Source organism: Pagrus pagrus (genome assembly GCF_965226575.1).
Source record: "Pagrus pagrus genome assembly, chromosome: 13".
In the NCBI taxonomy this organism is placed as follows: Eukaryota; Metazoa; Chordata; class Actinopteri; order Spariformes; family Sparidae; genus Pagrus; species Pagrus pagrus.
The window spans coordinates 10,565,515-10,588,250 of NC_140197.1; the positions used below are offsets into that span (position 1 = coordinate 10,565,515).

The 22,736-nt window shown below is 41.5% G+C and overlaps 2 protein-coding genes across 9 annotated transcripts in view; one reads left to right on the forward strand and one right to left on the reverse strand.

Moving 5' to 3' along the window:
• Window positions 1-9,625, reverse strand: part of LOC311268147 (uncharacterized protein) — a 33,947-nt gene extending 24,322 nt beyond the window's left edge. For 2 of the 3 annotated variants that reach the window (XM_084371596.1, XM_084371597.1), the window contains exon 1: window positions 9,282-9,625. The gene's annotated coding sequence lies outside the window, so the exon portion shown is untranslated. Of the gene's footprint in view, window positions 1-7,825; window positions 7,908-9,281 lie in introns of those variants that run through there. The other variant, XM_084371598.1, reaches the window with a different exon arrangement.
• Window positions 9,626-10,028: 403 nt separating this feature from the next.
• Window positions 10,029-22,736, forward strand: part of plppr2a (phospholipid phosphatase related 2a) — a 60,646-nt gene continuing 47,938 nt past the window's right edge. For 4 of the 6 annotated variants that reach the window (XM_084371604.1, XM_084371599.1, XM_084371602.1 and 1 more), the window contains exons 1-2: window positions 10,029-10,263; window positions 11,021-11,159. The gene's annotated coding sequence lies outside the window, so the exon portion shown is untranslated. Of the gene's footprint in view, window positions 10,264-11,020; window positions 11,160-16,372; window positions 16,859-22,736 lie in introns of those variants that run through there. The other 2 variants (XM_084371600.1, XM_084371601.1) reach the window with 2 other exon arrangements.

Consider the following 22,736-nt stretch of genomic DNA (forward strand, 5'->3'; position numbering starts at 1 on the left):
ACGGCTTGGCAAACTTCGCCGTCCCATTAATAATCACACAAAAGACGGTTAATTTTGTTGCAATTGATCTCTAAATTAACAATCAATACATGGTGTGAAAATGAGCGCTGAATGGAGCTCATTATTTCTATAGCTCTGCTGTGACACACAGCATTCCTTCCAGCTAGATTAAAACCACTCTGCCTTCATAATCAGTATAGGTCTATATCAAGAATCACTAGTATCAATAATAGTAATTACTATATGGATGGCAGCGAAAATAATGAACATTTATTTACCATGACATTGTGTGTGCGCATGTTCAGCAGATGAGCGCAACAGTGCAGCCTCACTTGTTAGTGTTTGACCGTCCAAACTCACACTCAGCTCTTTTCCAGGCCCAAATCTACTCAATCAAGTTAAAAGTTATTGGCAAGTTACCGCAAAAGCTGATTAAAGCAAATGTAATTAGACATCTGCTGCATGTTTGAGCAAATGTGTGGGAGAGTTATTCTGTGAAGACCTTAGTCAAGCTATTTTGGTACATGGCTGACATCCGCACTGATCTCTGACCTTAACTTTTTAAAGCTGCATGCCAAAGACAAACAAAGAACCAAGGGTGGACTTTACTCTCCGGCAAGGCAGGCATCTGCCTGGTGCCCCCAACTAAGAGGGCCCCTTATGGCTACGTCATACTGTGATGTTTAGATATATGTTTATTCACTCTGTGATAATATACTCTGCAGTAAAATATGCCAATAAAATGTTGTGCAGTCAGGGGAGGGGGGAATGCAACATCCAAATGCGGAACTGTCATGCACAAATCAAATTACAATGTAACGTTAGCAAACTAGCTAGTTAGCTTCTGAGACGTCAGCAAACTAGTAGCGATTGTTCTATGCCTGTGAAAAGAAAAGGTCCAGAAAACAATATAATAATATACTATATAGCTATATAGTTTGGACAGCCATGTAGCCCAAACACTTCGCACCTTACCCTACAACCAACGAAGAATTGGGACACCCTACTCCTGGGTGTGAATTACCAAATGGAGGGTTAAGGCTAAGTGGCAGGGCAAAGGGGTAAGAATCTACAGCCATGCTCGTAGCTCTGTGAGGTTGTATTTAAGCACAGCTGTGGAGCTAAAGGCAAACGTCAGCATGCTAGTATATTCACAATGAAAAAGACAACATGCTGCTGTTAAGCAAGGAACAAAATGTCTGACAAAATGTCCATTATTAGGAATTAAGGGAAGACGTGTACAACAGAACCGGCCGACGCACAGCAGAGTATGGCTGCATCTGCGGTGTCGATTAATCTGAGATGTCGTTAGATAGGTTTCAAAGACGCAAGTTGCTTACCTGGAACTGTCACCGTTACTATGGGCGCGCTGTCACAGTGATTTGGTCTATAACTGGAACAATCATTACCATCCCATAAGGTTCTTATGCAATGGAAACATTACTCACCTCTCTAGAAAATAGGACAAACTTTAGATACACCTTCGCAACGGGAGATATTTCTAGCCCAATTAGCTCATAGAACCCTTAATACCAATAATATCTTCCACCAGGGAAAAGGTGAGAAAAAAGGCATGAAAAAGACCTTGTGCTGGGTTTTCCCAGGGCCCACAAATCACTAAATCTGCCTTTGCAAAAGAACACGCAGTGCTTGTAGGAAGAGTTAACTGTATACAACATAATCTTCTGTTCTCAAAATCCGCGGCTTTATTGCCATACAGTATGTCAAGGTGTCTTTACTCGCTTTCAAAGTCATCTCAGCTTTAATCATCCATCTTCCATTCGCTTGCTGCTGCATAAAGCTAATCTTTGTGCTAAGACGCTATAAGCCTACAGTACCTCTCCATGGGATACTTCCCTCCTGTTGAAGGAAATCAAAGAGCTGCTGCAGCCTACACAGTATGATCACACACGTATTCACCCACATTCTCAACAGGAAACATATGATTTTACCAAATGTGCACACATTGATCCACCCACAAAGCAGCCAGAAGGACACGGCATGCTGGCTCTTAACCAGCTCAGGGCAAGAACATGCAGCATGCACTGACGTTGATAGACATGACACACATGAACAGCTATTACGCAGCATTGTCTCTCTGTCCTCCCACTCTAACTGCAGATTGAGCTCTGTCTTACTCTATCTGGCACCACTGCTTAATTCTTGTTTATTCAACACGGGACAAGGAGAGCTGGCGGCACGCACGCAGAAATCTGATCTGTATGTTTTGTACGACTGCACTGTGCTGCTGGCTACTTGTGAGCTAAATCCACATACAGCAGCAACGCCCCAGGTAGACAGATAAACAAGAGGCCCCATCAAAGCCCAACAACACTCTTCTGTTTCATATTTACTTCATGTCCATGTTCGAGGCTTTCCTTCCTCTCCTCTGCCCTTCACGTATCTCTCTCCTTCCCTGAGAGGATAGAGATGCAGTGTGCAGGGATCAGTGACGGTCATAGAGTCAGATATAATGGGTTGACATAGCATGAAAAAGGATTACCGTTTACTGAAGGTCAATATATGGCACTAATTGTAGTTTAAAGGCGATTACGGGAGCATTTACAACATGCGTTGGCACATGAAATCGCATATGCTACACATTACTGACGACCGTTTTGTAACACATACCGGACATGACTGCATTATTTCACACTTTCAAGTGATTTCACTGTGGTATGAGGATCAAATTGTAAAGGCTTGAGACTTGTTTCATGCAATGTAGATAATTCATCAAAATTCTGTTACTTATATATCCAAGTTACATCATCATCAAGTTGCACTGCAGTTTGAGCAACATTCTTTCATCTGTAAATATCTTGCAGTGGGTTGCGTCTTCAAAGTTATTTTCAGGCGTTAGCTGTCCGCCTTAAGAAAACATTTTTGACCAGGGTGAAACCAGAGTTTGAAGGCAACATTTCAACACATTGGGCAGCACTGCTCTGCTCCTCTTTTCTGCTTCGCTACCTATGGCAGGTTGGAGCTAGTCAGGAATTACCATATTTAGAGAAGAGGGTGGAGCTGGAGAGGATATTTGATTGAGTTTAAAGTAAAAACAGTAATCCTTACACCTGCAATAGTTGATTGTGTCGGCCACTTGGGGGCAGCGTCAGCACGATGTGAATGCAGCATCGACATATCATCACCTTTTAAGTTTATATGGTGAACTTTGTTGCTTATTTACACATCCAGCAGTTACGGAGCAACATAATCATTCATTCGGGGTCGTGTTTCTGGACAACTGACAAATCTAAGTTAATTATTCTCCTTTAGGACTGATTCTGGTGTCCTGAGGGAAATATCTGGCTCTTTAGCTACCAAGTGCTCTTTTAGGAACAAAGTTATGGCTAATCTGTTTCTGTGCTGCCACTTCTAGACTGAAACAGCCTTTTGAATATGGACTCTCCAATAAAAATGATGTGACTCCAATATTCCAGTGCCCAACCACACCATACTTTTCCCTGTCAGATGTCAGCTGTTACAGATACCAGTATAGTAAAGAATACTCATTCTTACATGTAAAAAACATATGCATTTTCTTTCCCCTTTTAAATGGTTAGAAACATGATCCTTTACCTATCTAGAGTCAACTGGCAATAAAAAGGGATGGAGGGAAAACTATTTTGGGCAACAGCAAAGATATTTTTGGCCTCTGCTGATGTGCTTTCTTAAAATAGCCTTCTGTGTCTGTGTTGCTCCGATCACTTCATATTTCTACTTCATTTATATTTCCACTTCGCTTCATCTCCCTGGCTCCCTGTTTAAAGATGTAAAACAAACTACCACTGTTATTAGAGCTTTAATTCCATCGTGAAGCAAAGGGCTCTTCACCACGAGAAACCCCAGGATCCATTTAAGAAACTAACCTCACTCCCCGGCCCTGAGCTCATTAAATCATACAAATAGCTGGCAACTGGTCTGTGACCCATTTTTTGAATCCAGACTTGGTTTAAACACTGATCTAGAGAGACACAAAGTGCTGCAGCTGAAGAGTTATCCAGCTAATGGTTGGATTAGGTTAATTAAATGTAGGAAGGAGGAACAAACTATCATCCAGTCACTTTCCGAATGAAATTGATCTACATGAGCATTATATTTTCCTCATGAAAACACTTAACCGTTTATGATAATGGCAACACTGCGGGTTAATAATATATTGTGTTCTAAGCAAATGTTCCTTTCTCAAATAGGAATCCCATTGCTTAGTAGTGTCATCAAGAAGATTGTAGGTAGGCATTTTTAGTTGACTACTGCATGTTCATCAGCTTCACGATACATTCAATCAGGTTTCTGTGCCAACTACAGTAAGGTATAATCTACTTATAAGTAGCAATGGTGGCATTTATATTTTAGTATGACTAGATTTGATCTTATTCTATCTAAAAGATGACAATTTTCATGAATTTTACGTCTAGGAAAGTTAACATCATTGTACATTGTTGTGATACCCCATCTTTAAAAAAAAACACAACAGTTGTCAGGGCATGAAACTAATGATTTGTTGATCTTTAAAAATCCAGATGATAGCCGTCATTGTTCAAACCAAAAAAAATTCTTAAATCAAAAACTGAATCGAATGGAGTATTCAGGGAATCGTGAAACCCTGATGATGTAGCCTCTATCTGTCCCAAGAAAGCACCACAGAGGTCAGAAATATGGGTTTTCTTTTTGATCCTGACCTTGATTTCTGGAGCCATGTCACTAACATAGCAATACTGAACTACATCATCTTCACCTCTGAGCTTGAGTGGACTCTGATTGCACATTCAGCATCTGCATGAGTGGACAATCTTTCCATAAATGTTGATTTATGATCCCCATGGTGACCATATCTGCGTTGCAGGCTCCCCCTCACAACTGGGTCACCTGATGAGAGAGTAATGGGTCTGTAGGACAGAGCCTCATAAATTATGCAGCGTAAGAAAGAGGTAAAAGACAAAGAAAGGGGTAGATGTTAGACTGTGACAGGCAGCTGGGAAAGAGAGAGAGAGACTGTGAACGGTATTGTTAGATGGTCTGTAATGAGTCCAAAAACGATGGCTTTGTTATCTGCAAATAACAAAATCAGGGCAGAGGTCATCTGTCCCAGTGGTGCCCATCGGTCATGTTGCAGGGCTGATTCACGGGTCGTAAACTGACAGCTCTATGCGTGCTGCAGGCCCCTGCAATACTTAGCTCTTTTTTCAGCTTGTCAGCCTGCATCGTCTTGATTTTTTTCAAGCCACATGATGGACATAGAAAGCCTGGGAGTTCAAGCCGGGACAGAACTGAAATAGGTAGGGGAGAGGGGAGCGTTTCCGGTTAATGCTCAATGCAAAACTGAGTTATCCGTCAGTGTCATTGTACTAGTGAGTGTCAGCTTCCTCAAGCCAGGAACTAACACATCGGAGCAAAGCAGGGTGGAGAAGAGAGGTGATAATTGAGTTCATGCATCACACACGGGATTCTCACTTCCACAAGTTCAAATTAAATTAGATCTGTTTATAAAGAGTGTTTAGCAAGACATATTTAGAGTAAGTGAACAGTAAGTGAACTAGTGCTACACTGTACACATTATTGACTGACTGAGAGTGAACAAGAACACATATTTCCCCAATGAATTAACTCAATTTGATGTTGCAGTTGTCTGACCTAATTGGCTCCAGGAAACATACAATAACAGTCAAACTGAGGCCATTGCAACCAGTTTAACACATCCTGCCCATTTACATGCAAGCAGCATGGATGTTTTGATGGTGATGGTTAGGGAAGTTAATCATCAATCATTAACCGATTTAACGCTGTTAAGAATTTAACCGATTAAAAATGTGTTAATCGATAATCAGAGGCACGCACAAATAGAATAAAATAATATTTTACAATAACAGATTAGAGATACTTGCTTTTCAAATATATCCAATTAAAACACAAAATACTGGTGTGAGAAAATGTATCTAATTAAAATACATGTCATTTGTCATTTAAAAAATACTAAAAGCCATTTTACACAAACTGATAATTTCACATTTTAGCCATTTAGTCGCCACAGTGTTGGTTGGATTTTGTTGCCAGTTGTTCAAAAACGACATACTGGAGCTCTGTGAAGTCATGATTGTGTCTTATTTAGTTCATCATTCAGGTAACTTGTTGGTGTGTACCCGACTCTGATTTTACATTACAATTACTTAAAATTTGCATCCCTAGTGATGGTGTTGGGTAGTTGATCTGTTAAGTGCACCACACTACTGAATTCAGTTTTATACAGACTTCATGGTGGCTAGAGGGGGATGCTACAGACTTTGGTATTCCCTCACTTCTCCTCTAGTGCCACCATGAACTTGACATTTGCTGTTTAGTGAAATTTCTAAACAGCTATTCCATGGATTGTCATAAAAACACAAAACTAAGATGGTGAACATGGTAAACATGGTATCTTTTACGCATCTGCATGGTAGCTCTGTTTTTTTGAGAATGTTGCCATGCTAGCACTAGCATTTAGCCCAAAGCAGGGTGAAATCATGAATGAAATCACTTTGTTCAGTTCAGGTCAAAGTTTCTTTGTCAGTTAGTTCACTTTCCCCCCTCCAAAGTTAAGCAACTGCATCACCTTTCAAAGGCATAGGGTCCATAGTACGTTCAGTATGTTGTGAGTCCAAAGTGCTACGTTCAGCTTGGAACAAATTTAACCTATAAAATCATTTCACAAAAGGTTAATAACTCAAAAGCCTGTTATTTATGACTGAGATATCAAATTATGTTTTTTTTTAATCAGCTTTAATGAGGGAGTAACACACTCTGAATCACAGCTGAGCTGACAACGGCCCCGTTAGTCACCAATGAAGCTACTGATTCAATCAGTGTCAACTGTAGTGTATAATCATTCGTTCACACATGCACTGAACACCTCACAGCCTTACAGAGGCGCTAGCGTGGCTATAGACTCTAGCCTTGTACTATCAGCTTATGGAAAGTGCCGGTATGCATGAAAAATTCACGGTACGTAAACAATAAAATACGTGCCGGTACTGCATAAGAGTCAGCTGGATATCATAGATGTCTAGAGTCAAGTAGAATAATTGCCAAGAAACTATTCTGGAGACTGGAGACTAACTACACAACGGTTCTGATTAAGGATTCCCATCCCTTTGCATAAAGGCTACCACCCATTCTGCATCTGAGCATTGGTTGTGCGAGTCCTCATAAATGAATGCTACAACTCCGTAGAATGCATTTAAGTGCGTTAACGATTGAGGCAATATATAAGGATGTAAATGACAGGAAGACTTGAGAGAAACACATTTACAATGACTTTTCAAGGAAACTTTCCAACTGAGATGACCTTGAAACTAGCAACTATTATTTGCACAAAGTGGAGAACGATATTCACTGATTAGAGAGGATGTAGAAGTTGTTCCTTCAGGAAAGAATGTGAAGCCATTAAGGAAAAACACTGACTCTAGCTCACCTAGCATCTTCTGCCACCTCCCCACCACTCCGTTACTCACTCACTGTACTGTACTTGACTTTTTGGCCTCAAAACCCCATTATGCAATTGAGTGTGCTTGGCCAGTCGTCATTATACCATATGGAGGTGTGGACAGTTCAAGTCTGACAGCTCAGATCCTGCTCCATTTACACTAAGATGTCCGTTCAGAGGATTTCACAGTGACCTACAACCCCCCACCCTTTATCCATGTCATCAACCCTTTGAACCAAAGTCCTGACACGGCAGGAGCATTTTTAAAAGATTCTGTCCAGATGGAGTGTGAAGAACTATTCCCTTCATCTCTCTCCTTCTCCCACCCATCCTCTATTCGTCCTCCGCCCCCACCGCTGCGTGTCCTACCTAATGAGGCGCTCCGCTCCAGCATGTGGGTGTCTTATAGTGAGTCTCAGCAGCCTCGGGTTTCAGATCTGGATGCTTGTAACACTGTCAGGCCCTCTGTGTGCTGCAGATTTAACTCTGTCTCTCTCTCAGATGCTTGCAGACAGATCCAACATGCAGACACATATAAACACCTACAGCCAAAAGCAGCATCACACCCCCACACTTCCCATGTCTAGCCCAAAACTCGTCAAGAAAACAAAGAGCTGATTCCTTTACATTGTCTTACCATGCATGCTGCAAATGATTAATTATTGGCTGATATCAGGTAATTTCCATGGCAATTTTGCCTCAAATACGGGCATTCCTTGCAATATCACCATGCGATAATTTATTGAATATATGCACACACACTTTATTTAAGCTGATGTTGTCAACATGAGCACAAATTAGTTGTAAATAGGCAGCATTTCTTTTGCATAATATTTTCTATCATTTTTGATCTTTTTGTCGTGAAAAAATAAAATAAATCCACACCACAGACATTTCTATTAAGCCATCAACACCCGTCACTGCTGCCAGTATGGGTAACACATTTTTAGCAATCATAAAAAAGCCACACACGTTGGGCACTTGTAAGCATGAACCGGTGGAAATCAGTCTACAGTATTATTTATAAGTTTGTTTGTAACCGCTTGTTTACAGATGAAGAATTGATTTAAAAAAGGTTTCTGTGCAGTCTGTGTCCACCGATAAACACCTCAGACAGATTATTGCCACAGACATGAGAGGAAAAAACGCAGCTGGACAACAGAGAGCAGCAGGAACAGAACAAATCTGAAGTTAGAGGGAGCAGAGGCCAAATTGGTGGCAGCAGTGATGAGGACGATGACAGTGATGCTGATAGGTGGCGGTGGTGTAGCTGGATTGCAGCCACCACCATTAATAAAAGCAACTGGACTAAATGGACTTCATGTGCCTCGGGTGACATAGAGAGGGTCCCACAGCAATTTGTCTCCTTAACAGTTGGGTCATATCAACTCTGTCTGCTGCAGCTATGGACGGAGGACTTTGTTATTGGTGGTGTGTCCACTGGTGGGGGTGGATTGTAAGTCACCCATGAATGACTTGTTGTTTACTGTGTGGTCTGAACTGCATACAAAACAGCTATTTTAGCAGCAGGAGACTGTAGTTGTATTTGCACCACCAGTCTTGCATTTGTACAAGGATTATGCATCTTTGACAGCACATTCTTGCATCCCATCTCTATCCCCCCCCAAAAAAAATTAAACTGCTGCTTCCTCCTTTCATTTCCCTCAGGCACTAATGTGTTTCAATGTGTCTAGCCTTTTTTTGTGCGTGTGCTTGTTTGTGAAAGATGACGACGTTTTCTAATGATAGGTTGTCAGAAAGTTCATAAAATAATTGGTTGTTCAGCAGGAAAGAGCTAAGAAAAAAAAGAAATAAAGCGTCTTACCTTTCACAACTTGCAGGTGGGAGAGTTCACAGCAGCTGAACAAAAATGTAATTATTCGGGTTGCAAACAGTCTGCACAAGCTCAGTGTGTACTCATAAATCCGTGCTTTTAGCAGCAGTAATGTCCTGAATGACTCGGACAGTTTTTTGGGATCCCAAACTGACCGCAAGTTCACACACTGGGAGGTGGGAGTGACTTTAGCCTGGTGTAACTGGAGAGGACCAGGTCGTGGCGCTGCAGACTCCTCTCATTAGTCATGTACAGTCCCTGGATAACAAGGCAGTGGGCCAAAAGCTTTCCAGTAGCTGACAGGCTGCTGTGGGCCGCAACCATCACCAGAACAACAGTTTATTTTACTGTGAGCTCTGTGAACTACAGAGTCCAACAGGAAGAACAACAAACTCCCTCTAACTCTCTCCGCCAATCACAGCTCAGCTCTGTCTCACACACGTCACCGTCATAGGTAGCTGACATGACTGACAGGCGTGCAACATGTTCACTGACAGCTTGGAAAACTCAAACCTGTAATAATCATTTTTACCTGGGCTGAACTCCTATCTGTGTTTTTACTGAGCAAACTTATTATCATCCTGCATTATAATATTTAATAATAATATAATAAATGCAAGTTCTGCATTTTTAATTAAAATACTCGTCGTTGCTATAACATGAAACTCTTACTGAACATCTTGAAATGGGGGCTGCTTGAGGCCCTGAAGAGGCAGCAGTCAGTAAATACTGCGCCACAACCCAGTATGTCCGTTGCAGCCGTTGTTTTAAGCTAACTTACAGGATAGGTGTACACACTGCTAATAACGTTTTATTAATCATAAAGGCATCATTTACAAGGCGTATTATGCCACAACACACTAATAGGCTATACTCCGACACATCAGGACATTCCTGTAACACTGGTGTAAACAAGCTACAAGTCTTTTGATGAACTTGTTAGCAGAGAGTTGCCTAGCTGCACATCCAGCAGGTAAGCTACATAGAAACTTATGAAACTAATGAATTTAGAGTTGTCCCTTTGCCCCCCTAATGACTGTAAGTGCACTGTTCACTCTCTCCTTAGTTTTTGTTCTTCAATATCTGGGGAAATATCTGAATTATTGGCTTTACAAGTACTTTAGTAATGCCACATTGGAAAGATACTTCCTAACAAAAAAAGTCCAGCATTCAAAATGTCACTGAGGTAAAACTACACAGATATTATTTTTTAACTACTCTATATACTACAGGTAGTTAAGCTTATAAAAATATGTCATTGTATAGGTTTACCATACAATACGTTTTGTGTGTAAAGTCTTACTATGCAAAGTAACTAGTAACTATAGCTGTCAGATAAATGTTGTGGAGCTAAACTTATTTTAAAGGAAAGTGCTCAAGAATAATAAACTTATTTATATAGCACATTTCCAAAACAAGGTTTACCAAGCACTTGATGGGGTAAAAAAACAAACAGGAGTTATGAGGTGTTAAATATAAATCAGTATGGACAAAAGCACCCTCAATAAAACAAAACAAAGAATATAAAATACTAATAAAAAATAAATCGATATGACAAGTAGTGGGAAGTTAAGCTGGAAGATCACAGGGAGGCAAGAGGATATAATGCATTATAAGTGCATTTTAAGAGGAGATTTAAATAAAGAAATAGACTTCCTAATCAGCTCTGGGAGGTTGTTTCAATTTCTGGGTGCCCTGATGGCAAACGCACTGTTACCTTTGTTTTCTAGTCTCAAATGAGGAACCACCAAGAGAGCAGCATATGAGAAACAACAAACCAGCAGATCCAGCTAGGCGTACTAGCAGTCTTGGAGTAGTGACTGCCGCTGAAGGAGATCATGTAGGAGACTCATGTAAGAAAGAGATGGGGTAAGTAAAGTCAATTTAATCTGTAAGCACCTCTCCTATATTCAATGCTCAAACCAGGTCCTTCAAATGTCTCACCCAGGGATAAGTGTCCAATCCAAAGGTAAAAAATCCTCACATGTACGTTTATATGAAAATAGTACTTTAGCACAGTACTTCAGTATATGTACTTAGCCTCTGTCCACTGCTGTACGCTAGTTGCTAACTGGGGTTGTGTGTTTAGTGCTGTCCAGGTAGTGTACACTGGGTATTTGGAGCTTTTTCTCTGCTTCCAAGATGCTGTGAAAGTGGTGAGAGTAAACCAAAACAGTAAGGTGGCTGAGATGCTATAAAGCTCTGTAGAGCAAAGCAAAACAACAGTCAGCTAATAATTTGTGGGTTCATCACTGCAAGCGGCCCCATTAAACATAAATATTTGATCTATTGTTATTGTAAAATATTGATTTTAGATGCTTTAGTAGTGGCTGGTGGGTTTCTAATAATAGGTCCCAGTCTAAGAAGGGCTGTGTCCTCAGCCTAATATACAATTGTGATTTATTTGCATGCAGGTTTGCTACCTGTCACTTACTTTGCACTGTCATCCATTGAAATGAGCCTCCCTGTCACCATCGCCAGCCTGAAGTCGCTTATATTTACATCTCATTATATAAAGATTGCTGCTCTAGCTCCTTGCTGTCTGCTTCAGGACCCCATCTGGTGTGTTCACAATGACATGCATCATTTCCCTCTGTGCCTGAGGGGTTTATAGCAAGCTTACATGACCAAGGGACCACTCCGCTGGATCCTGTGTAAATGGGTGGGGGTGATAATAGCCAACTGCAGCTCAGGAAATCAAGTCACATGAGATGGAATTTATTTTCCAATCACCATGAAAGAGGGAAACACCTGCTGTAGGCCCCCCCTGATATTTGCAGAACCTTGCCCTTGTGGTGTTGTGTTCATGGTCTGTCTGTAATGGCATTTTCCAAGACAGCAGGAAATTCCTCATGTTAGCATGAAGCAGCACAGCTCCGTGTTAAAACATGGACCTGAGACAGGAGACTGTATTATGAAACAAGTTCATGAATAGAAGCTCTTGGCTTGAATGAAATGAGAATTATGAGGAAGGTACAGTATTTAATGTATAGACAGCTAAAATAAGTCAGAGAATATTGAAGTACATTGATCCTTTGGTATTTTATTAATGATCTAACAGCTGTTAAATACTTTATTAAGACAATTCAGTTCTGTTCTGTTCTGTTTAGTTCTGTCATGTGTCAGAACAAAAGGAAATACATTTCCCCTGTGTGTAGCTCTAATATATTAAGATTGTAGTTTTTTCATTATTTCTGGCAATTAAACAGTGTTATGACAATATTTTCACCTTGTAATGACACATAACAACGATAAGAAGAGTTGACAAAGGCTCATGTTTGAAATTAGTGTCCTCTTCAATTGTACTGAAATATACATTTCATTTCACTTTCAAATTAGATGCCATATGATGACAATATATTATGTATATTATAATGTGTTTTTTAATATATTGAATCAAAATTACTATATATTGCCATGCGTTGTCAAAAACAAATATATGCTTCCTTATATTTCTTGTATTTTTAGTATTTTACATTGCATTTTTCAGTATATGTCAATACATGATTGTTCTATAAGGGTGCATCTGTCTTGTTTTTTGTTTGTTTTTTGTTAAATATTCACATATGAACTGAATATTTAGGGATTGAAAGTGCTGTATACTCAACAATAAGTAGCAATGCAGACAGGCGTGATGTAATAGAGATTATCTGGTTTGAGAATTATTAAAAATAAGAGCTTTGTTGTGTGTTTAACTGGCAGAATTAGCCCAGTATCAAGTGGGAGGTCCAGACAAAGGAGAGAAAGGATAGTGTAGGAATGTGGTGGTCCTTTGTTGTCGAGTCGAGCTGATTAATGATTTGCCCCTGTAGACCACAGCTGGAGCCCCCGGCATAATGATACAGGGGCGTGTGTGTGTGTGCCGTGGGGGGTTGTGTTTGGAGAGCTGTGCAGGAATTATGTATGGTGGTAATGTGCATAAGGTGTGTATATGTGATGGGCTTGAAAATGGGTATTAAGGTTGTGCGCTTACCTGTGTGCCCCATTTTGTCTTCTGCACCCTGGACCGTTCAAACATTTAATATTACGTGTACGTTTGGTCTGTGTACAAATCAAGCAAATTAGATGAAATGTGTTGATTAGTGAGGTGAGCAGATAATTATTTGGATGTAATATTGAATGCAGTAGTTGCAATAGTTGACTATGAGTAATGGTTAAATGGCTCAAACCTCCAGCTTCTGTTAAGTGCTTGTGGTTACTTGTTTTCATTGAATGAAAAAAAAGGAAAAAACATTGCTTTATACAAGTAGTAGTGTTAATAACATCCAGATTAAACTCAGTGAAAATGAACACATTTGCAACATGGTGGGTGATGGGGCTACTTTTACACGGTATTCTGAGTAGACTATTTTTGTTCTTGCTCTTGTCTCTGCTTCATTGGCCAAACTTCTTGCATTAAAGCACATTTGATGTTTAGCTGACACTGGATTGATCATGTGAATTATTTACATGATTTGCATGTACTTTATAGTGCCAATATGCAGTAGATGTATAGGAAGACATCCAACCGTACCAAGGGTCCTGTAGATGCTTGTATTCATGCATGCATGCAGTGCACAGTTTACAAGCATTGCTGCATTTACGGTTATGCAATGTGCATGAATGAGTAAATGTGTTAATGCATACACAGTACATATAACTCACGTCTCATTGACTAAATGTGTTTTTCTGTGCATGCTTCTGCATTCAAAGGCAAAGTTTCTGAGGTACCACAAATTCACACAGCTCAGCAAGATCTCTGTCAGATCCAACCTTTATCACTTTGCCCTTCTATATCCTCCTATAGTGCTTGTTCTCAGTTTTCGCCTTCCATCAGTGAAGGACGGAGTTCGGTGGGTGTCCACTGTAGGCTTGGGGATGGTGCAGCTTCCAGAGAGGGGGATGGACAGAGAGATGGAGCAGGGTATATGGCCAGGAGGAGAGTAGACCCATGGGACAGGCATCCAATGTGATGTAAACCATAACGGCCCCATAACAGGCAGATTTCTCATTTCCACGATACTGGGGCCATATCTCATCTACCCTCATGACAATCCCACTGAGACCTATACGAGGCGAGACAGCACACTCAGCATTGGAGGAGGGGAAGTCGGGCCTGGTGAGGTGATGATTTGGAGAGAATGACAGAATGGAAATTAATTTCATCGACAGGACCCCAAAAAATTCATAAAGATTTGATTTGATTCCCCCCCAACTCATTGATGATAAAGAATTGTGAATTAGGGATGTCCTTCAAATTTAATCCAAGTGGATTTGGCCATTTTCTTCTTTTTTGCTGATTTTCCTTTTAGAGATAGCATACCACATCAATCGTTTCACACTTTAACACAAGTCAGTGGTCACCAGTGTTCTTTGCCTCTTTCTTGATGTATTGTCATTCATAAAATATACATCAGATGCTGTGTGCACACAAAAAGGGCTAGTGGCTACTTATGTCTCTGAGGTAATACCATATTAATGAAGAGTGGGCAAGGCCGAAGCCACCAGCAGCCCGGCTAACAGAAATGCCCGAGGTTAACCTCTTCATTCATTTAGCACCTCTGGGTCTCTCTGAGCTGCAGGAGTCCACCTTTCCTCCAGTTAATGTGTGCATTGTAGAACAATGCTAAAGTTCAGACATATACCTGTACCTGTAGCAGGTATGTGATTGTTCCCGTTCTTGGTTTAGTGTGTTAGCATACTAACATCTGCTAATTAGCGCTTAAAACAAAGCACAGCTGGGGCTGATGGGATTGCCCAGGTGTATTAACATTCAGCATTTTTCACTGTTCCATCCGAGAGTACGTGGCCATCCGCGATTGATTAACTAGTGCACAATTCCTCCTCGCTCTACTCCCCCCATCTACTGACGTTCACACGTGCTCTGCAGATGAACACACACACTTCCTGTATACACACTCATTGTGATGTTTAATGTAACCCCTCTTATACTGTTGTTTTGTAAGAATGTGTGTACCTGGTTGTTGCAATGTCCCTCGGTACCAGGTTGGCTTTCTATAGTTTCGACAGTTTGCATCATTAACAACAAGCCTCCTCCACATGTAGCTCACCTGCTGTGTCAACAAAATCAGGTACACGTCATTCTGTGGGAAACACTGCATCCTGAAATAAACATCTATGTCTGTACCCAATTCAGTGTCGATCCATCCAATAGTTGTTGACATATTGACACAAAACCAAAGACATTGACCTCATGGTGGCGCTAGACGAAAAGTCAAGGGATCACCAAAGTCATTTTGACTCATTCTCTTGGAACCATGAATGTCTGTCAACCAACCAACACTGCCCTCCCTAGAAACATGCTGCTAGTTTGACTAAAAAGCCTTCATCCAGTATAATTCCACCACAACCTCCTCATCGTTTGTCATAACTGCTGTAGGCAATGGTGTCCTCTCTGCAGCTGTCTGTATTATATTTGCCTCGATCCTCTAGAGAGAAGTAAAGTGTCATAACTGGCAGAGTTTTAAGCAGCAGGATGTGCCCTCAGCAGATTCACTGCTGACGGTGATGTATTGTTTTAATAGCTAATTCTGTCATGACCAGCTTATCTTTTTTCCTGCATTACTTCACATTCTCATTCACCTTTAACACTGACATAGGCACATGTGCACAACAAGCACACACACGCACTACTGTCCAGACAGTCTGGCCGACCTCTTTTCCTCTGTTACTAGCTCTAACCTGTGATGTTACATGTTCTCCAGGAGCGCTAGATCAATAGCCATGTATCATTAACCCACATCCAGAGTGTGCTGAGCTGTAGGCAGGCAGCCAAGCAGCCTTAAACACTCTCACACACACACACACACACACACACATGCACATATGCAGCTTTCTTTTTCTGTCGTAGTGTGCAGCATCCATCCTTCTTTCCTGTAATGTATGGGTCAGGTTCACGTCCTCTACTTCCATTCAAGAAGAGAAGGAGAGGAAAAAGGGAAGGGAGGGAAAGAGGGGGAGAGATGAGGGAGGAATGGATGGATGGATGGAGGGAGGGAGATAAGGGGAGAGATGGACAGAGGAGAGCGAAGGGGAGGGATGGAGAGGGAAAACAAGCTTTGAATACAAATGAGCTGACACACATAATGCATGCCCTCCCTCTCTCTCTCTCTCTCTCTCTCTCTCTCTCTCTCTCTCTCGATCACCGTCTCCCTCACACACACTCTTGCTCCCTCACACACACATGTTCTTGCCCTCTCTCCATCTCCCTCCGTGTCTCCTCATTGGACCCTACACTGCACAGGAGGTAATTTCAGCCACTTAATTTATTAGTCATCACTGGTTGTTGGAACAAGCTAATTAAAAGGAGGGTGAGTGTGTGTGTGAGTGTGTGCATGTGTGGAAGATTTGGAGACACAGACGTTGCTGCTGCTGCTGCTGCTGCTGCCGCTGTCTCTCACGCTTCACCGTGGAGAAGGAGAGAGTAGAGGGAAGAGAAGAAGAGGAGAGACAGACAGCTGGGTGGAAGGAGATTTTCACACCACTTTACCATCATCTGATCTGGCATGGCCACCGCATAGGAATCTGGTGCCACGGCAACCGTCAGCTTTGGCGACGAGGTATCCGAGGTAAGGAGGGAGGGAGGGAGGGAGGGAGGGATGGATGAATGGATGGACGGACGGCAGGTTTTCTCTCCTCTCCTCCATGTGATTTGAACAGCCGGTCTGCCTGAGGAGCCCATGCAGAGCAGTGATGTTGGGGAAGTCACTGTTTTGCATTTTCTGCGCTTTAAGTAGATCTCTTGTTATCTGCTTCTTCCCAGGGTCTTTGAGCGTGCCTGTGGGCGTGTGTGTGTGTGTGTGTGTGTGTGTGTTGTGTTTGGGGGGAGTGTCTCTCTGTGGTATTCTGTGTTTTGCGGTGGTATTCCCCAAACAGAAGCTCTAATTATCCAGCACTGGGTAAATCCTATTACGATTCTACTCTCCTCCTTGACTTTGCTCTATTAATAGTAGGGAGGGGATGCCTTATAGGCAGAGGAGTGGGATGTTTGTTGATTGTGTGTTACTCAACTCAGGTGTCAGGAAAGGTGTATTGTTTGTGGTTGTAGCCTGCGTGTGCACAAGAAGTATGGCTTTCTGCATTGCATCTAGAATATACATGTGTGAGTCTGACACAGCGTGGGGTCTGAGGTGAAATTAATTTTTGTGACAATGGAAGGGCAAAAAATGGGAGACACACACACACACGAAACAAAAAAAAAAATCCAAAGCAACATGAGAGCTGAGGATTGCGATGCTTTGCTCAAATCGACAGTGACAGCTCTGGGCTGCAGGTAAATGGTAAAAAAATAGGAGAGTATTTCCGTCAGTGGTCCACACAAAAAAATGTTCTGCAGTCTTAACTATCCAGGTTATGACAGAGTTATCTCTGAAACAGAAACAGTAGAATGTCTGGCTGACAGTTAGTATTTTAACGCTGCACTGCTGCTGCACCTTCTCTCATGTTTCTGCTGCACGAATGTGGATTTATGCATAAAGAAGATGTGACGTTAAACTCTGCAAGAGCAGTGTATGGCAATGCAGAAATTACCATATAATCAGGCATTATCCAAATTGCTTTGTCCAATTAGCCCTTGTGTGTTGGTGTGGGTGTACGTGTGGGTGTACGTGTGTGTGTGTGTGTGTGTGTGTGTGTGCTCACATGCACAGGCGTGTGTACTGTATGTCCTGGGGCAGGGTGGTGGACTGCAGAGGCAGGAGAGAGGACATATGGCTGCCTGGGTCTCTACCCTCTGACTGGAGTCCTCAGAGCAGCAGGAAATTCAAATGTCCTGCTCTCCATGACGTGTGTGTGTGCATCAGCGTGTGCAATGCGTGCGTGTGAGTGTGTGACGGTGCTAATTCAACTTTCCCCTCTGCAGCCCGCTTTGCTTCTCTGATCTCCACCATTTTGATTTCAGTTCCCTGATGTTTTTATTGTGATTGTGAGAGTGTCTCTGTGTAATTGTGTCCTTGGCTCATGTCTTTGTCCTTCTTTGTCCCCCCCATCTGTCTATCTACCCATCTCTGTCTGTGTGGACAGGTTGGATTGGTTTTCTCTGATTGATTGATGGACTATCAGATTAGGCTCCTTTTCACTTGGCCCCACTGATCAGATCAGTATACAGCTGGAGTCCCTCCTCTTTCAACATCAAGTGCATTTTAACCAGTGTTACTTTTAAACATTACAGTGTGCTAAGAGGACAGATTGGACTGGCCTCATTTTGCTATCAGTAAGCCTACATATAGTAGTTACCTCGGTTTAGTTCAGAGTTGGTAGGTATGTAAACCCCTAACAGGACCACTTAGGTGCTGCATGGAGTCACTGTGGCTAACGTTAAGGTAGCTATTCATGATGAGTAAATACCTATGAATTGCAGACTAGCTTGTTACGCCACAATGTAAGTCTATTTTTTTATTTTTATCTGTTCAAGGATAAGGTCACCAAAAATAACAGTTCAGTCATTATCTATTCACTCCCATACCGATCGAAGGTCAAGTGAATTTTTGTAGTCCACAAAATGTTTCTGGCGCTTTACAGCCAAATAGCGTTGCATCATTATTCTAAACAACTGGAAAAGATTGGGACTTGTTAATCATAAAAGTGCTCCATACAGCTCCTCTGGCATAATGCAAGTCCCCAGAAGCTCTAAGCTTCTAAATTTATTTGAAAAGAAGTTATTACATCCTTTTTAAACTGAAATCTTCACTGTAGCTGCTAAGTGTTAGCGTGCACCTTGTCTGAAATGGGTGCTCAAGCTTGACTATGCATCATGGGTGTAAGTAAGTAAGTAATCCCAATAATGTGTGATCTCTGGGATTTCCATGACTTGGATTATGCTGAACAGGTTGTATGGAGCTATTTTATTTTATGGTTTTGTTTTCTGTTTTTTGGGGTTTTTACGAAACTTCAGCAGACTGTCCATTGGCAAGAGTGTTAGTAGAGAATGACATAATTTTCATTTTGGGGTGAACTTATTCTTTAACCCCCAAATAACAGATGTTTCTGGCCACTTGGGGGCAGCGGAGACAGGTTTTGAACACAACACTGGACGTTTTATCGTCTTTTATGTTGATATGGGGAACTTTTGAGCAAACATTTGCTCATTTACATATGATGAGATGAGACATTAACATTCATTTGGAGTCTTGTTTCCGACCACCTGGTGAATGTACATCCGCTATTCACTCGTTCTTAGCTGAGTATTCGTTCTCTCTCTCCCAACTCCTTAGGGTAATATCTGACTCTTTAGCTGAGCTAGGTTATTAGAGCTGTTTTACTGAAAAGAGTGAACCAAAACACTACAGTGTAATTACTTTTACAATTAATATCTAAATAGTTACATTCCTCGAGTAACTCTCTCAACACTGATTTTAATGCCCCTCAAACAGTACATGGACATTAAAACTTTCCATGTCCTTTATACAGAGCAGTGGCCAGATTTTCCAGTACATCAAGCTGCAAACTTGTCCCCCAAGTCAGCACTCAGAAAAGGCTCCTGAGAAAATTTCACTCACACCAAATGTGCGTGGGACAACTAAGAAATCTGCATACACCAATTGGGAGTGTAAAAAGCTTTATTATTCCCATTCTTTAGGTGAATTCATCCCTGGCTTGGTGTCCCACTTATCATTATCGTCATCATCAAAAGCTCCTCCGCCTCACTTCGGGCCACCCGGGTGGTTTTTCCCAAAAAAACAGTTTCATCTTCAGGAGATCTGCCACCACCAACTCACAGCTGAATGCGTGTACTTTCTCAGCCGGTGGCCCAAACTGTGGGAGGGAGTCTCTTTTGTGCTGCCTCCCACTGAGGGAATCAAACACAAAGTTACTCTTCCCATCAGCCTCTGGTGGCGAAGAAACAGGAAAGATTCCTCCCTCTGTCTCTCTGTTTCTCTTTCTCTCACTGTTGGTTTCCGTTACCTGGGGCTTCTGCTTGTTCACCCTGACAGCTACCTCTTTTTTTTTTTTTTTTTGGACATCTTACACACACACACACACCATGCATACACATACACACACAGTCCAACCAACCCTCTCTAAAAGCAGCCTTGGTTTGCACATTGCGTTGTTCTGCGGGCTGCTAAGAGCTTGGCTTCATGCCTTATTCATCCCTCAGGCCTATTCTTTCCACCAGTGTAGAAGGAATTAGGAGGAAGAAAGCTCTCGAGCACATGACACACCACTCACCGGCAGAATGGAGGTCAACCTGACAACTTCTCTGAAACAAAAAAAGTCCTTTTTTTCTACCTCTCCTCCTCCCTCCTCTTCCCTCCTCTTCCCTCCTCGCCCCTGTTTCTATATATTGTATGTAAGTTCAAAATCTGTCAGATGGTTCAAAATGCATGCCAAGGAGAGTTTGTGTTCTAAGTTCAGTGGTGGTACGGATGGAAATCTGAAGGCCAGATCTAACGAGCACTCCCACTCACTTTTGAGACTGTTTGCAAAGTGTGACAACAGGGATCACACTGTACAAACTGCTGGCAGTTCTTCCCTTTTGTCCTCCTTAATACAATGTTGAAGCCCTTGTCCTTTGTCTGTGTGTTTAATGTGTGCTTGTTTACTCCTGTCTTCTTGTTTTTCTTCCACTTTATAGTGGAAATACAGTGAGGCATAGTTGTCTCTTGCTGAGGAAGATACGTTGTGGCTTAAAGGAACAGTTTGACCTTTTGGGAAATACACTTACACATTTCTGATTGAGAATGAGATGTGAGGATCGATTCCACCATATTTAATGCAAGTCTGTGCATTAAATATGAAGCTACAGCCAGCACCCCACTAGCCTAGCTTAGCAAAGACTGGAGACAAGTGGAAACATCAAGCTGGCTCTGTCCACCTACCAGAACCTCTAAAGCCTCTAAGTCCATACAAAAACTTCATACTATCATACCATGCGTACTAGCCATCCAGTTTCTTATGCTGGAGTCTAAACTGATCCACAAAGCAGAAATGGAATGTGGTCAGTCGTTAAATCAGGAGTCCTTTGTAGGATATACCATACATCTTTTGAATAAACTATATATTTGTTTTTGGTTAGTGACTGAGCCGGCCAGCTTGATAAATCACTTAGCTCGGTAGTGTGGATGTATAATGATAACTGGCTACAGTGTTGGAGGCGGGGCTTAATTCATTCCTGTGAAAGTTGTCCAGTGGGGTATGTAACCAAAAAAGTTCAACATATAAAATTACCTGATGATTCTGCATAGCCTCCACATTGTAGGTATCATGGATCATGTGGTTTAGCCCTCTGCTAACGTGAATTGAAAGGAAATATTTTGATTGGGCAGCTTTTCTAGACTTTCAAAATGTAATCAACAGAATGGATCAAAATCTAGTTGTGAAACCAGACATTTTACTGGGGCTGTGGCACTTGGAAAAAGTCTTCTCAGGACCATATGCATCACCTGATGTTATAATAACATATGGTGCCTATGTAAAAGTAGCTTTAAAGCTTAGCACTCTTCCTGCACATTTGCTTGATAGGCTATTTTTGACTGTAAGGTGATGGTCATGTGACCAATGGTGGTGGCTAAACAAGCATTACCTCTTCAGAAAAAAATGACACATTTCAGTTAGAATTTTTTTTTTTTTTTTTGAAAAACATTGAGTTGTACTCTCGTCTTATTTTTGCACTCAGATAGTATTTACCCAGTTTTTCTGTTAGCTGTATGAAGTTCATCAGGGACAGTTTTGTTTTGCATCTAGCAAGGCTATTGAAAATTAGCCTGATGACACCTGCATTTGTCTCCGTCGCATGACATGTTTTAGTAGTCTGTCTCCTATTGTGGTTGGCCAGTGCTGGGATGTTCAGGGCGTGCTAGCATATTACTAAATAGCTTCCCGATTACTGTACATTGGCAACTAGCTCTGCAAATTGTCTTCACTTGGCTTCTGGTGCCACTTATTTTGCAAGGACAACTGAATAGATTTAGCCTTTAGTTCACTATTTATTTAACTTGTGAAATTTAAATTGTAATGTATTGTAATCATTTCCATATCTACATAGATTTCCGATCAAACAATGTTTCATTATTATGGTTAGTAGATGATTGCACCTGACACTGTTATCATTAAATAAAATGCCAAACACAGAGAGGTAGATTGTGAAACAGTTGGCAGAATTTATTGATAGTATTTTGTTCTTACACCTGGGGGGCAGCTTCAAAGCATGATCAAAATGAGTAAAGGCATTTTAGTGACTGCTATAGTCAGCTGCTGAATGCACAAGCCCCCAGTGCAAAGAAATGAGTTCAGATTTTGTGCATGTTTTAAATATTCATGGATGTATCATTTAAATAAACAATAAAAATGGCATCACACAAACAATGCACTGAATAAAATAAGCGGCTGTGTCGTGTCGAAAGAGAGATGAGACATCAAGGAAATCCTCAGACCTATCCAAGGCTCGTTTCTCCTGATTGGATTCCACTTAATCTCACACTCTGGACGTGACCTCAGGTTGGAAAG